The following is a 15,724-nucleotide window of genomic DNA, read 5'->3' as shown; positions in this document are numbered from 1 at the left end:
GCCTCATTGGAATACACCGCAAGGGGCGGGAGAAATACAAGAATATGAGACTCGGGTCAACGTCTGCTTTCAAGGACACCCGGAGGATGCTCACTTGCTCGACTCTATAACATATTATCTTCTAGTGTTGCATGGGAAGAAGTTTAAAGCCTTGCCTGTTGATTCCTAGTAAAATTGCACAATATAAGCAACTAATGGTGTTGTTGCTGCTTTTGATGAAGTAAGAAAAAGTCGAGCTCATGGTTAGTGATGTGTCAAATGGTGGTCATCTAAAAGAAGTAAAAAATGATGATAGAAACCATTACGATGAGCATAAGGAAGATGATGAAGAAGAAGAGACAATAAAAAAATATAAGTTTTGTTTGGTTTCACAATGAAACCTGTATATAAACTTCTGAGCAGCGTGCTGCCACGTATATTGCGAGTCTTACGAGGGCATTGGTCTATTGCCATGAGAAGCATGTCGTTCACAAGGATATCAAGCCAAAAAACTTGACTTGATATGGAGGGCCATCGTAAGATTGTAGATTTTAGATAGGTTGTTCAATCAAAGAGGCGTGCCATGTGTGACACCATAGATTACCTTGCACCTGAAATGATAAAAACAAAGAACATGGCCATACTGTTGATAACTGGATATTAGGTGTTCTTTGCTATAAGCTTCTTTATGGTGTTCCACCATTTGAAGAGCCTGACTAAAATGACATCTTCAGGAAGATCATGAAGGTAGATCTGAACTTCCCACCTCGTGTGTCTCCAGAAGTAAAGGATTTCTCTGGCCTCCAAGCTTGGATACTAATTTGATGCAAAGTAACTTATAGGCCATGAACATTGTGGTTGATTAATGATAACTTGTTTTGCACCTTGGTTATCTGTCACGGAAAGTTAAAACCTGTGCAGATATGTTAAGCTGAATTCTTGGTAAGCTTTGTAGAGTAATCTTAATAAGGACCGACGTTGAGAGATCTGAAACACTTGTTTTGGTGTCAACTGTGTGCTGATAGTGAAACATTTCTTTTAAGTATACAAACAATCATGATGAAAATCCAAACCTGGCATTATCAACTGGTCTTTTGTTTGAAGCATTGGTGAACTTCCACAAGGCCAAGTTCAAGGGAAGCTTTATGTAATTTGTAAAGAACGATATAAAATATAAGGATAAGTGAGCCCTACCCAAATGCATGAGAGTTTGCAAAGAACACTTGTAAATTTTATCAAGTGTGGTCTCCATTGATGTGATAAAGGTTGTATTTGATGGACGTAGTGGACCATTAACCATTATTAAAAAAAAAAAAATAGATAATTGCTGATGTGGAGATTTCAGGTGGAGCCCACATATTTTTTTTATTACATGGAAATATCCTATTATACATCAAAAATACCAATTTATTTAATGGGAAATTAATTCATGTCTGACCACTTGTTTGGTTAAAAAACTTCAAACTAGCAAAAGATGATTTGAAGGATCTTGATTGTGAAGTACCGACAAGAATGATTCGAAGCAATGGCACAAAAAAATGCTTATCTCGAGATAGCGGCAATGTCTAAAATAAATATAAATTTAAAGGCAACAATGAGATCTATACTTTAAGGTGACAACAAGGCATACAACGTGGCGACAAGGCACAGGCAGCGGCAAGCGGCAACGATATATATATATATATATATATATATATATATATATATAATGAATAACAAAATTTATAATTCATATATTTTCTCACCTTTTACTTGTACTTGAGCCCTTAATCGGAGGTTCCTAAGATCTCAGTATGGGGTAATTAATAATGGAGGCTTGCCTTTATTAGGAATGGAAGAGCCTACAAAGATAAAAATAAATAAAATAAAATAATATTTGTGATTAGATATATCGCCTAGTGTCTCTTCACCGATACGACACCAGGGCGCGTATTTTCGATCCCACATTCACAAATCAAAATAATCACTAAGGGGTTTAGCTCTCGATGGAGCTAGGTACAATCAACAATGAAATCGAATGTAAAAACAAGTAATCCATAGAAAACCCCTCGATAGTCATGACGATGATCTTGTGGAGAAGCCTCATCTCCACCAAAGGTGCCCTTGTCCAGCCTAGGACACACCTCGCCGGATCGGTGTCGATGAAAGCTCTCCCAATAACCTTTTTCCAAGTGGAGTACGATGTCGAAGCTGAAAAACTTCTTCAAAAAACCCTACCAATATCTCTCAAAACCTTAGCCGCAACCCTCTCTCAAATTTGGGAAAGAATGGAGAAAAGAATCCTCAAATCAGGGCTGAATCGCGGCTTAAATAGGGCTAGAATAGGGCATCCACACGACCTGTAGATTTGCCACACCGGCCTGTGGAATTTCCACACGGGCGTGGATAATTTCCACACGCCCATGCGGATTCTCTGGATATCTCTTTTTAGCCAGCTGTGAATAATTTGCTACAGTGTTTGCTACAGCACCCTGGTGCAGTACCGGCCCGAAACATTCCCGAATCCATGTTTTCATCGTGGTAACGTCAACGGGCACACGTTCACGTTGTAGATCACTTTGCTTTTTTCAATAATCGGCCTCATTGGTGAAAATCTTGCTATCAATGCGCAAGCCGGGATACTCGAATGTGACTGTCTTTGTGCCCCTCCAAACCATTGTGCTTGCTTGAATACACAGAGGTTGGCCCACATTCTCGCATCTTGAACCCGACTTATGTTTTCTCGTTTGACCCTTCTCAAGATTTCCTCCAAATAGTGCGCTCATGATCTATATTGGCTTCTTTCTTTAACATTCGGCTTCACAACCCTATATTCATGAAATTATCACAAATGCACAAGTATTAGCACTAAAACCTGATAAAATTAATGTTCATCATAAGGAAAGAACACTTCATATTCTTATCATACAAGCACTTATCAGTCACCAACCTCGAGTGTGCCATCCTTCTTTTTGTGCATGCGGATAAATCATTCTTTCGGTGTCATCTCTCTACCTAATTCTTTCACTTAAAGAAAAAATATTAAAGAAAAGTTAAAATTAGGGTAAATTGTAAACAAAAATATTTATGGTATTTATATGGATTAAGACATTACCAATCTAAGGTTGTGCACAGTAGTACTGACAGATCCACCACAGTAAGTAACGGTGGAGAAGTTTCCAATTTCTTCCCTATTCTGTTTGTACATTTTATTTATTCTTTTAAACTCCTTTGACTCCCAATACCTCTGTAATTCTTCCCAAACTACAGGAGTGACAACGCCCCTTGTGTGAGACCCACAAGTGCATGGGTTTGTCAAAGTAATAAATTCTAGGTGAGTGGGTATCGTATCCACAGGGAATAGTGAGTGGAAACACAACAATTGCTATCAAACTATGATGAAAATGAATCAATGGTAGTGTGAATAAAATCCTTATGAAAAGAACTAAAAGAAATAAGAAAGAGAAGCACGATAAAGTGAGAGGAAAGACAATCGATAGAAAGTGGAGCACTCGGACATTTCTCCTCCTAGGGTTATTGCTTCAAGTGCAAGACCAACTATTATATCTCTTAAATGATGCTTAATTAGTCGCGGAAATCCTAAAATACACGGTCCCAAACTTAAGGTCAACTGTGACTAACTCTACACTATGCCCCGGTGGAGGAACCTCTCAGTCTAAATACCTCACACTGTGTACAATTGCAAGAAGCTCTAGGGATTCCAAGTGATAAACCCTATTACTATATGTAGATCTAACCCTTTGGTTCAGGCGAAAGACCCCTAGTCACAATTAATCCCCAGATACTAAGGATTACTTTAACGCTTCACTCTGTTCCTCGTGCAACTAAGCTCCAGCGTAGTTCCTCTCTTAGCACTTCACTCTATGGTAACCACAAAGAACTCTAGGAACATGGAGGTAGGATAAATCACACCGGAGTGGGAAGGGGATACTCCGTTACCTCTCGACTCACCCTCTCAACCCTCTCCATTCTAGCATTATCTAACCCTCATGGTGTGCCACTCATCCACAAGGGCCACTAAGATGAACTCTTGACACGTCCGTATATGCGTGTAAACCGCAAGTGCACGGGTGTCAAAGTAATAATCCCATATTAGTGGGTATCGTATCCACAGAGAGTAGGGAATAAAGACACTTGAGTTGTTTCTTAACTAATGTGGAAGATAAATAGTGATAAGTGTGACAAAATATGAAATAACAAAAATAAAAACAACAAGATAGAAGGCAGAAGGTAAGGGAATCGATAAAGATGGGGTACCTGGATATTGATCCGCCTAGGACAATTGTTTCAAGTGCAAGAACCCACTATTATACTTCCTAATTGATGCAATAATGAGTCGTGGAAATCCTTAATTACATAATCTAAAATCTAAGGTCAACCATGCCTAACTCTATACATATCCCGGAGGAAAGATTGAATAACCTCTTAACCTCGCACTCGCATAGAATTGCAATGAGCTCTAGAGATTCCAAGTGATAAACCCTATTCCTGTGTATAGACCTAACCCTTTGGTCCAGGTGAAAGATCCCTAGCAACAATTAAGCCCTAGGTGCTAAAATCACTTCAATGCTTCACTCCGTTGCACTCGCAACTAAGCCCCAGCGGAAGGTCATCCCTTAGCCCATTCACTCTACTATGGCCGCAAAGAACTCTTGGAACATGGAGGTAGGATAGATCACATCGGAGGGGAAAGGGGACGCTCCGCTATCTCATGACTCACCCTCTCAACCTTTTCCAATCTAGCTTTGTCTAACTATCATGGTGTGTCACTCACTCACAAGAGTTACCAAGAAGAACTCTCAACCCTAGTGTCACCCTAGGGGAGTATTCATACAATAAAGTCTCCAAGATTGGAACTCACAATAAACATCAATTAATTGAAAGCATAATAAAGAAGTTCAATGAAACGAATACAACCTAGGGTTCACAAATACCCAAGTATCCACTAGGGCTTTAGCTCTCCATGGAGCTAGATACAATCAATGAAATCGAATGTAAAAACAAAGCATCCATAGAAAACCCCCTTGTTAGTCGTGGCAATGGTCTTGTGGAGAGTCCTCTACTCGTCGCAAGGGTCCCTTTGTCCGGCCTACGATACACCTCGCCAGATCGGTGCCGATGAAAGCCCTCCCACTAACCTTCTTCCAAATGGCGTGCGATGTCGGAGCCGTAGAACCTCTCCAAAGACCAAGCTAATACCTTTCAAAACCCTAGCCACCGCCCTTTCTCAAGTTGGGGAAAAGATGGAGAAAAGAATGCTGAAATCGGGGCTGAAATCGGCTTTTAAAGGGTTGGAATCGGGGATCCACACGCCCATATGGGCGCCTTTTTGGATTTTTCACATGGGCGTGTGGAATTTCCACACGCTCGTGTGGATTCTCTGTTTTTCTATTTTCTCAGCCGGCTGTAAACAGTGCTGCTACCGTATCTTTGCTACAGTATTTTCTATAGTACCCTGCTAAAGTACCGGCATGAAATACTCCTGAATCCATACTTTCATCGAGGTAATGCAAACGGGTACACGTTTACGTCATGGATCGCCTTGTTTCTTCAATAACGGACATGTTGGTAGAGATCTTGATCTATATGAACAAGTTAGAATGCTTGAATGTGACTGTTCTTGTGCCCCTCCAAATAGTTGTACTAACTCAAGTACGAGGAGGTTGGCACACATTGCTGCATCTGGAACCTCGACCTATGTCTTCACGTTTGAACCTTTAGCAAGATTTCCTCCAAAATTAGTGCATTATGAAACACATTGGCTTTTTTCTCTCATAATCGGCCTCACAATCCTACCTGCATAAAAGTAACATAAATACACCCATATTAGCGTTAAAACCCGAGAAAAATAATGCTCAACATAAGGAAAGAACACTTTGTATTCTTATCGCACAAACACTTATCAAACAACCCCACACTTAAAGTTTTGCTTGTCCTCAAGCAAAGATTAAAACATTATATGCATAGATGAAGGAAACATTGGAAGTGCTTGGCCTTAGGTTCACCAAAGCATACAAAGAGTGCATTCTACAAGTACGGGAAATTTCAACACTAAATATGAAAAATCAATGATCTAGCTAAAAACTTGAATAAAAAAGGATGACAAACCCGAAATTGTGTAAGTGTGTGAACTCACTCAAGTCAACCCAAAGTATACTCCTCAAAGTTCTACGTACAAGGGACTTATTTATGTACAAAAGGTAACAAAAATTCAAAAAGGGTAGTAGCTTCACACATCCTCTAAGGTAGCCCTTTCCAAAGCGGCCGCTAAGGTGGCTTTCACACTTTCGAGGTGGTAGCTCTTTCTACCGGGGTGGTAGCTTTCACACATCCCATGAGATACCTCTTTCTCTCATTAGGGCATAACTAGTATCTGACTTATGAGAGTAGCTTCATACATCATAGGTGGTAGCTCTTTCCACCCAACAAGCACAACTAAACAACAAAACTATTTTGTTCTTTCTTTTCACTTTTCCATTTTTTTTTCAGAATTAACACAAGAAACAACTATAACTAGTCCCTTATACAACAAACATGAGTTTCCAAAAGAGTTCAAAGAGTGAGTAGTGCAACAAGTGTCAATCGGGCAAAAATTCCTAGAAATTTAAGCAAAAACTAGAGCATGAAAACATTCAATGTTAAAAATTCTTCTAAACTCAAGAATACAATCAATACAACTAAGGTGAACCGCCATTGACTATGTGAGCATGTATATCAATCAAAACTACTATAAAAAAGATGCGTGCACTATAAAACTCCCCCCACACTTAAGTTGTACATTGTCCCCAATGTACACATTCAAGCTCATTCATAATGTGAATCAATTAAATTCAAATGTGGGAGAAGCAATCAAAACAATACTCCCCTGACTCCTAGTGTTGCATTTGATGGAGCTAAGTCCTTGGGGATGTTGTTCCAACGTGTTGTGAAGCTCACACGGCCAAGTGCCGAAACACCTTGGCCGTGCCCATGACAAAGTCTCATTTCCCATGATGACAAGACCATCCGCACGCATACACGAGGGGGTTCAGTGAAGCTCAATAAAAATAAAACAACTCGAGTATATAAAAGATGAAGTAATGAATACAACTCGAGACAGAAAAATAAAAGATAAACTCAGAAGGAGAGTCCTTTCTGATTGTACAAGTCCAAAATAAAATGCAGAAGTAAAAGACGAGGAAAAGAAAATCAAGTGTCGATGTCGTCCTGTGGCTCTGCTGCTGCTGGTGCTGATAAAGTACATGGTGGGTCAACTGGTGCTGGAATAGGGGGTGGAGGTACCGGAGATGTCGAGGGGGCCTGATAAGTCCTCGGCCGCACGACAAATGACAAGCTGACGTCTATCTCTAAGATTTGCTGTAATGTGTCGAATCGTGCCATGAACTCCATATACTATGCGGCCTGTGCAGCCCTAATATCGGCCATCTCAGCTCGGGTCTATACTACCTCTGTCCGTATCACCCCCACAGCGCTCTCGAGCCTCTCAAAGCGATCCTGGGTTCGAATGGTGAAAACATGCGCACGGGGGATGGGTCCTCTGTCACTAGAGGTACCTCGGTCTCCATAGGTGCTGACTGAGGCTCGGGGGCAGGTTGGGAAGCCTCGTCATCATTACCCTCCTCCTCGACTATCTCTGGGGCCGGTAGAACCAGAGCATAAATCCTCGTCCGAACCCTGCGAACCATGCCCATCAATCTCATCGTCTCCAGGCTCAGGGACGCAGGTATACTCGTCTTCTCGGCCCCACGAATCGCGCACAAGAGACCCATGCCCAGAACTAGTCTAGTAATGTAAGGGCCTAAGAAGATCGCTCCCAATCTAGCATAGTGGCCCTGATGTCGAATGTACTCAGCGATGATGTGCCCTAGATGGATCGGTGTGCGCTGCATCATCGAATACAAGTGCGGAAGCTCCTACCGACTCAGAACGCCAGTGCTATCACCACGACCATTCACTGACCTGCTCATGATGGCATGTAGATATCGGTACGCAGGTTGGGAAAGGCATGTGGCCTTGGACACCCCTGGCTCATACTGACCCTGACCACATAATGCTCTATAAGCTCTCTGTGGGGTCAGGGCTCAAGGATAATCGGTCGGTAACTGAGAGTATTCCTCAGTGTTTGTAAATGCCTCCTCGTACAAGCTGAGCTGAACTAAAAACTGAGTGATACTTAGACTATAGTGATGTCCAAGTGCTCTGAACTGAACAGTGTCGAAGTCGCCGAATCTTGTATAGGATCTGTCGAACTCGAATGACGATAGAACCTCCAGTGTAAGCTCCCGGATGGTTGGCTCTCTAATCGACAACAACTGCCTCCAACCACCCACCGACATGAGATCCTCAACCTCATCAGCGAACTCATCTCTTTGCTGCAAATCTCTTAGTATGCTCATGTCTAAGAATCGAGTCTGTCCGAACTGAAGTCTCGACAAACGCTCGAACCGAGCCTGGTGCTCGGGGATGGTGAATCTCATGCTCTCGAACTCAGGAGACGACTCTCGCGGTCGCTTATCAGCTTGCTTCTTTGACCGGGGTGCCATAATCTGCAAAAATTAAAAGAGGATCGATCAAACAAGTTAATTAAACATAGCTGTAGAAATCCACATGCTCGTGCGGAATTTTCACATGCCCGTGTGAATCCACGAGGCGTGAACAAACGCACGACCGTGCCTCAAACTCCACAAATGCAACATCATAACGCTTCTACTTCATTCTAAATATAAATAAACATTCTAATTGAAGAAATGAAGCATTATTGACTAGTTTCATCGATGAAAATCATGAATTTGTGAAGGAAATCAAAGATAGGGCTTACCGTCGAGTTAAGATGAGAAAGCTTTGAAAACAGCCAGAAAACGAAGCAAAATCATTCCTAATTAGCGATACGAGGTCGGGAAACAAAATAGGAGTGCTCTCAGACAAATGGAGGATATGAGGGTCAAGAGAAACGATACTCCTTTTAAAACCTCACAGGGGCAGATGCACACCTTGTGCACTCTCGGGAAAGCACTCACTGCCTTTGAACATAAATACACGGGCATGTGGGGGAATACCCACGCCAATGTGCCCGACCCACAGGGGCAGCCACACGCCCCTGTGGCATCTCTGGACATCCAAGAAAATTTGCTAAGTGTTCCACACGCCAGTGTGGAAATTTCGCACTGGCATGGACATTCACAGGCCCAACTCACAGGGGCAAGTGCATGCCCCTGTGTCTTCTCAGTATGGAGAGAGCTCCTCTGCAGAGATTCGCACGGCCGTGCAAAAATTACCCACGCCGTGCGATTTTCACAACGTCGCCCACTGGGGCGAGTCCACGCCCCTGTGTGCTTTCAGAATAATCTACCAATCTCTGCACAAATTCACACGCCCGTGCGGAAATTACCCACGGGCGTGCGAGAATCGCATGGTCGTTCACAAGGGCAAGTCCACGCCCCTATGCCTTCTCTGGATGAGCTCGTAATACAAATTCACGGGCGTGCGAAAATTCCACACGCCCGTGTGTTTTCTCTGGATGCCTTAGAAAATTCTACAGGCTCTGCAGAAAATTCCTGAGCATGTTTACACACTTAGAGCCTGCCCTAATATGTAAATTTTACCAATGAAAAACATGAGAAATAGCTCAAACGACCCAACTTTGCCAAATCCATGTGAAAACACACGATGACAATTCAAAACCCACAATAAAATCGCAGCAGAAGTATATAAAAATGAAGACACCAACACTCAACACTTTATTCATGCACACACTAAACTACTAAACTATGAAAATAGTAAACACTTGGGTTGTCTCCCAAGAAGCGCTTGTTTAATGTCACTTAGCTTGACGTACCTTGTTTTACCTCACGGGGGCTCATAGATAAAAGTTGCCCTCTTACACATGGCTTGGAAGCATGATGAGCAAAATCTCTTGAGGGTAGAGGGTCAATTATCAGGCTTGGGACCGGCTAACAATGGTTCATCCAACTTCTGCAGTTCACAAACGTCTCCAACATCCTTGGAGCGTTTCTGGTGGCGTCCCCTAGCCCTCTTCAATTTCTGGAGCACCTTCTTCAAGATCCCCGGGGTAGATGGTAGTTCTTCCCTCAAACCAAGTATCATTACTTCTTCGTTGTCCTCCTCTTGGTCGAACAAGCCTTCGTATGGATCCAGATTGAACATTTTCTGCATGTATTCATCAACAATCTCATCAGTAACATCTAGAAAATATAAAGTATCATCGAAATCAAGAGAATGCCGCATTGCTTTAGCAAGGCGGTATGTGAGCTTGTCATCTCCGACTCTCAATGTTAGCTCTCCATTGTCCATGTCAATCAGGGCTTTGGAAGTCCGCAAGAATAGCCTCCCAAGTATCAAGGGTACATCCGCATCCTCATCGACGTCTAGCACTACAAAGTCAACCGGAAAAATGTACTTGCCCACCTTGACAAGCACGTCTTTGATGATGCCCCTCAGATGTCTCACCGTTCAATCCGCCAATTGCAAAGTCATCTGAGTAGGCCTAGGTTCACCCAAGCCTAGCTTTTGAAAGAAGGTGCATGGCATGACGTTGATACTGGCCCCTGAGTCCGTCAATGCCATTTCTTCACTAAGATATACATTGCCCTCAATGTACACATTCTCCTAAATTCCCCACACTTAAGATATACATTGCCCTCAATGTACACATGCAAGCACAATACAAAGTATATCACTCAAAAATAATGTGGGAGTGGGCAATTGAAATAATACTCCCTTGAACTCCTAGTGGTGCGTTTGATGGAGCTAGATCCTTTGGAGTTAAGTTCCAACGGGTTATGAAGCACACATGGCCAAGTGTAAAACACATTGACCGTGTCTATGACTCATCCTCAATTTCCATACTGACAAGACCATCTGCACGCATACACAAGGGGGTTCAGTGAAGCTCAATAAACAAAAATAGCTCGAGTATATAAAAGTGAAGAAATGAAACACAACTCAAGATAAAAATAAAATATAAACTCAGAAGGAAGATCCATTCTGAGTATACAAGTCCAAAAGATAATTCAAAAGTAAAATACGAGAAACAAAAGAAAAGAAAACTAAAAACGCCTCAAGCACCGGTGTCGTCAGCGGTCTGCTCTGCTGCTGCTACTAAGTCGAACGGCACTGGTGGATCTGGTGATGGTGATGTTGGCGGACCAGGAGGGGTCCTGGGTCTCATGATGAAGGGTGAGGATGCGTCGCTCTCGAGTAACTGTTATAGAGTATCATGGTGCGCCATCACCTCTGCGTGCTGCACAGCCTGTGTCACACGAACCTCGGTAATCTTGGTCCGAAGAATCCCCACAGCGCCCTCAAGCCTCTCAAAATGATCATAGACTCGAGAAGGAGAAAACATGCGTACTGGAGATGGCTCCTATGCTGCAGGGGGTGCCTCAGCCTCCGTATGCTCCGGATGATGCTCGGGGACTGTATGAGAGCCCTCGGCAGCATAGCTTCCACCCTCGGCTATCTCTGGGGCAAGCATAATCAAAGCATATGCTCTGGGCCGTATCTGCACACTAGCCCCATAAGTCTCATCGTGTCTAGGCCGAGAGGGGAGGGAACGATCTCCTTCTCTGCCCCGCAGATGGCGTTCAACAGACCCAAGCCCATGACGAGTCTAGTGATGTAAGGACCAGAGAATAGTACTCCTACTCTCACATACTGGCTCTGGTGCCTCAAGTAGTCTGCCACTATGTGCCCCAGATGAATCGGTTCGCTCTGGACCATGGAATACAAGTAGAGTAACTCCTGGCGGCTCAAAACACCTGTGCTGTCACCTCGGCCACTAACTGTTCTGTTGATGATCGCATGTATATATCTATAACTCAGCCGAGACAAGCACATGGCCTTAGACACGCCTGGCTCATACTGCCCCTGTCCACATAAAACTCTGTATGCTCGCTGTGGGGTCAATGCGCCAGGATAGTCCGTAGGCAAACGGCCGTACTCCTCTGTGTTTGTGTAAGCCTTATCATACAAGCCTAGACGGACTGAAAAATGTAAGACACATGCTAAAATGCTGTCCAAGAGCTCTAAACTATATAACGTCGACACTGTCGAATCTGGAGTATGATTTATTGAACTCAAAAGATGAGAACACCTCCAAGGTAAGCTGACGAATAGCTGGCTCTCAGATCGGCAGTAATCTACACCAGCTACCGGACTGAGAGAAGCTCCTCTACCTCATCTGCCATCTCACCATCCATATAAATCTCTCTTAGTACGCTCATATTCGGGAATCGAGTCTAACTGAACCTGAGCTTTAACAATCGCTCAAACAGAGCCTGGTGCTCGGGAATTGCGAACTCTATGTGCTCTGTCTTAGGAGAGCTATCTAGGATGTTTACCGGCCGTAATCTTCGTCTTCGGTGCCATATCTACAAGAATTAAAAAGAAATCAATCAAATTTGCTCACAGGATTAATGCTGCAGAAATTCACACGGTCGTGTGGAAATTTCACACGCCCGTGTGGATCCACGGGGCGTGAAAACAGCACAGCCGCATGGTAAAAAACCAAAAATACACTTTTGAATCATTTCTAAACTCTTTCTAAATGTGCATAGGCCATTTAATCACAAAAAACAAAGCAACATTCACCATTTTAATCAATTAAAATCAAGTGTGGCGAAGAGAAGAGAAAAAGAAGGTTTACCGATGAGATGAAAGTAGAACCTTCTTCGAAATTGGCTGGAAAAGTCGAGTAGAACCCCTCTAATGGTGCAAGGTCGGGATAGTGAATATGAGTGCTCTCTGAGTGATTGGAAGTGTGGAGATGAAGAGACGCAAATAGATTTTAAAGAAAACCCGCGCCTCTTGATGTTCTATTCATCCACACGGGCGTGTGGAAATTACCCACACCCGTGTGACTCCACAAGAGAGTCTCATAGGGATAAACACACGCCCCTGTGTGCTCTCGGGATAGCAATCTTTGCCTCTGAACACATCCACATGGGCGTGTGGAAATTCCCCACGCACGTGTGCCCGACCCACAGGGGCATCCACACGCCCCTGTGGCTTCTCTGTCCAACCGAGAAAAAGTTCTAAGTGTTTCCCACGCCCATGCGGAAATTCCACATTGGCGTGTGGATCTTCACAGTGCTACTCACAGGGGTATTTACATGCCCCTGTGTCTTCTTAGGATAGAGCTCTAAACATCTGTAGAGAAACACACACCCGTATGGAATTTTCACATGAGCGTGTGACCGTCATAAGGTCATTCATAGGGGCAAACGCACGCCCCTTTGTCCTCTCAGGATGAGCTTTGAACAAAAACACACGCCCGTTTGGAATTTCCACACGGTAGTGTGTCTTCTCTTTTTAACTTAGAAAAATCTGCCGGCTCTGCAGAAATTTCCTAAGCATGTATACATTCTTAGAGCCTACCTCTACAATGCAAAATAAACCAGAGAATCATAAAAAACATGCTCAAACGACCAAGATACTCCACCATACACATTTATGCACACGATAACACCAACCAATCCACAAGAAAATCATAGCAATAGCATCTAAAAGATCTAGACACCAACACTCAAAGCTTTATTCATGCAAATACTATACTAACACTTAAAAAAATAGTAAAGACTTGGGTTGCCTCCCAAGAAGCGCTTGTTTAAAGTCACTTAGCTAGATGTATCATATCTTACCTCATGGGGGCTCATAGATGAAGGTTTCCCACTTACCCATAACTTGAAAGCATGATGAACATAGTCTTTTGAAGGTAGAGGGAGAGTTGTCGAGTTTGTTACCACTCAAGGGTTCATCACCCTTGTTCCATTTGTGCATATCCCCAACAGCCTTGGGGCATTTCTTGTGGCGTCTCCTTGCCTGCTTCATCTTCCGGAACACCTTCTTCATGATTACCGGAGTAGATGGTACTTTCTCCTCTAGACCAAACATCATTACTTTTTCATTATCCACCTCTTGGTCTAGCAACCCCTCGTATGGGTCCGGATTCAATATTTCTTGCACATATTCATCAATTATATCATCAGTAGTGTCAAGAAAATAAAGAGTATCATCAAAGTCAAGAGAATATTGTATACCTTCGGCAAGGCGGTAGGTCAACTTATCGTCGGCAACCCTCAGTGTCAACTACCCACCGTCCATGTCGATAAGTGCTTTGGAAGTGCACAAGAATGACCTCCCAAGTATCAAAGGAACATCTACATTCTCATCGATATCCAACACTATGAAGTCTACAGGGGTCTTTCTTCTTGTTTGGTATGTTCTGTTTCAACACCGACGAAAAAGAGGCATCTAAGATCACCGATGCATTCTGTTCCAACTTCTTCTAGTTGGTCAAAAGATCCTTCAAAAACTTTTCATGCCGAGACATTTAAGACAACGCCTCCACAAAAGGAATGTTGATGTGCAACTACTTGAATAGACCCAAGAACTTCTTGTATTGCTCCTCGTTTTGGTCGTTCTTCAATCATCAAGGGTAAGGGATTCTTGGTTTATAAGGTGGGGGTGCCACCTCCTTTTCCTTATTGGCTCTCTCCTCAACCTCCACGACCTCGGGTGCTTCAACACTGGTCTTCTAACTAGGAATCCCACCCTCGACCTTACGACCACTTCTTAAGGTGATCGCCTTCACATGTTCTCTCAGGTTAGTCTCGATGTTACTAGGCAAGCTCCCTTTTGGTCTCTCTAATAGAGACTTCACGATTTGCCCCATTTGATTCTCTAGATTGTGTAATGAAGTGGTGTGGTTGCTGATAAGTGCTTGTGTGTTAAGAATGCGATGTATTCTTTCCTTACGATGAACATGACTTTTATCAGGTTTAAGCACTAATATATGTGTTTTTGTGTTCTTTTGCGCATGTAGGGTTGTGAAGTTAAGTATTAAGAAAAGAAGCCAAAATTAGATCGTGAACGCACTATTTTGTGGAATCTTGGGAAGGAACAAACGCAAAGGCACAAGTCGGGCTCCAAATACAAGAATGTGTGCCAACCTCAAGGTATTCAAGCGAGTACAATGATGTGGAGGGATATAGAGGCTGTCACATTCGAGTATCTCGATTTGTGCATTGATAGCAAGATCTTCACCAATGAGGCCATTTATTGAAGAAGCGACGTGATCTACGGCATAAACGTATGTCCGTTTATGTTACCTCGATGAAAAACATGGATTCAGGAGTGTTTCTGGCGGGCACTGTAGCAGGTTAATGTAGCAAAACAATGTAGCAATTTACTGTAGTAGTATTGTTCATGGCTGGCTGAAAATGAGATTTCCAGAGAATCCACACGGACGTGTGGAAATTCCCCATGCCTGTGTGGATACTCGATTCCAGCCCTTCTAAAGCCGTGATTCTGCTCGATTTCAGCATTCTTTTCCTCATCTTTTCTCCATTTTTTAGGAGTCTTGCGGCTAGGGTTTAGAGGGGTTTTAGCAAGGCTTTTGGAGTGGTTCTCCAGCTTCGACAACGCGATTATCTTGGAAGATAGTTATTGGGGGAGCTTTCGTTGGCACAGATTCTGCAAGGTTTGCCCTAGGCTTGACAAGGGGACCTTTGGAGAGGACGAGGCCACTCCACAAGACCATCGACACGAATACCGAGGGGGTTTTCCTATGGATTGCTTATTTTTACTTTCGATTATATTATTGATTGTAGCTTGCTCCATGGAGAGCTAAACCCCCTAATGGATACTTGGATTTTGTAAACCCTAGGATGTTATTATTTCATTGACCTTTTATTATGTTTTCCTTAATTGATGTCTTTAATTAAGT

The sequence above is a fragment of the Dioscorea cayenensis genome, chromosome 8 (assembly GCF_009730915.1).
Source record: "Dioscorea cayenensis subsp. rotundata cultivar TDr96_F1 chromosome 8, TDr96_F1_v2_PseudoChromosome.rev07_lg8_w22 25.fasta, whole genome shotgun sequence".
Classification (NCBI taxonomy): Eukaryota; Viridiplantae; Streptophyta; class Magnoliopsida; order Dioscoreales; family Dioscoreaceae; genus Dioscorea; species Dioscorea cayenensis.
Note: the sequence above shows the minus strand (reverse complement) of the source record.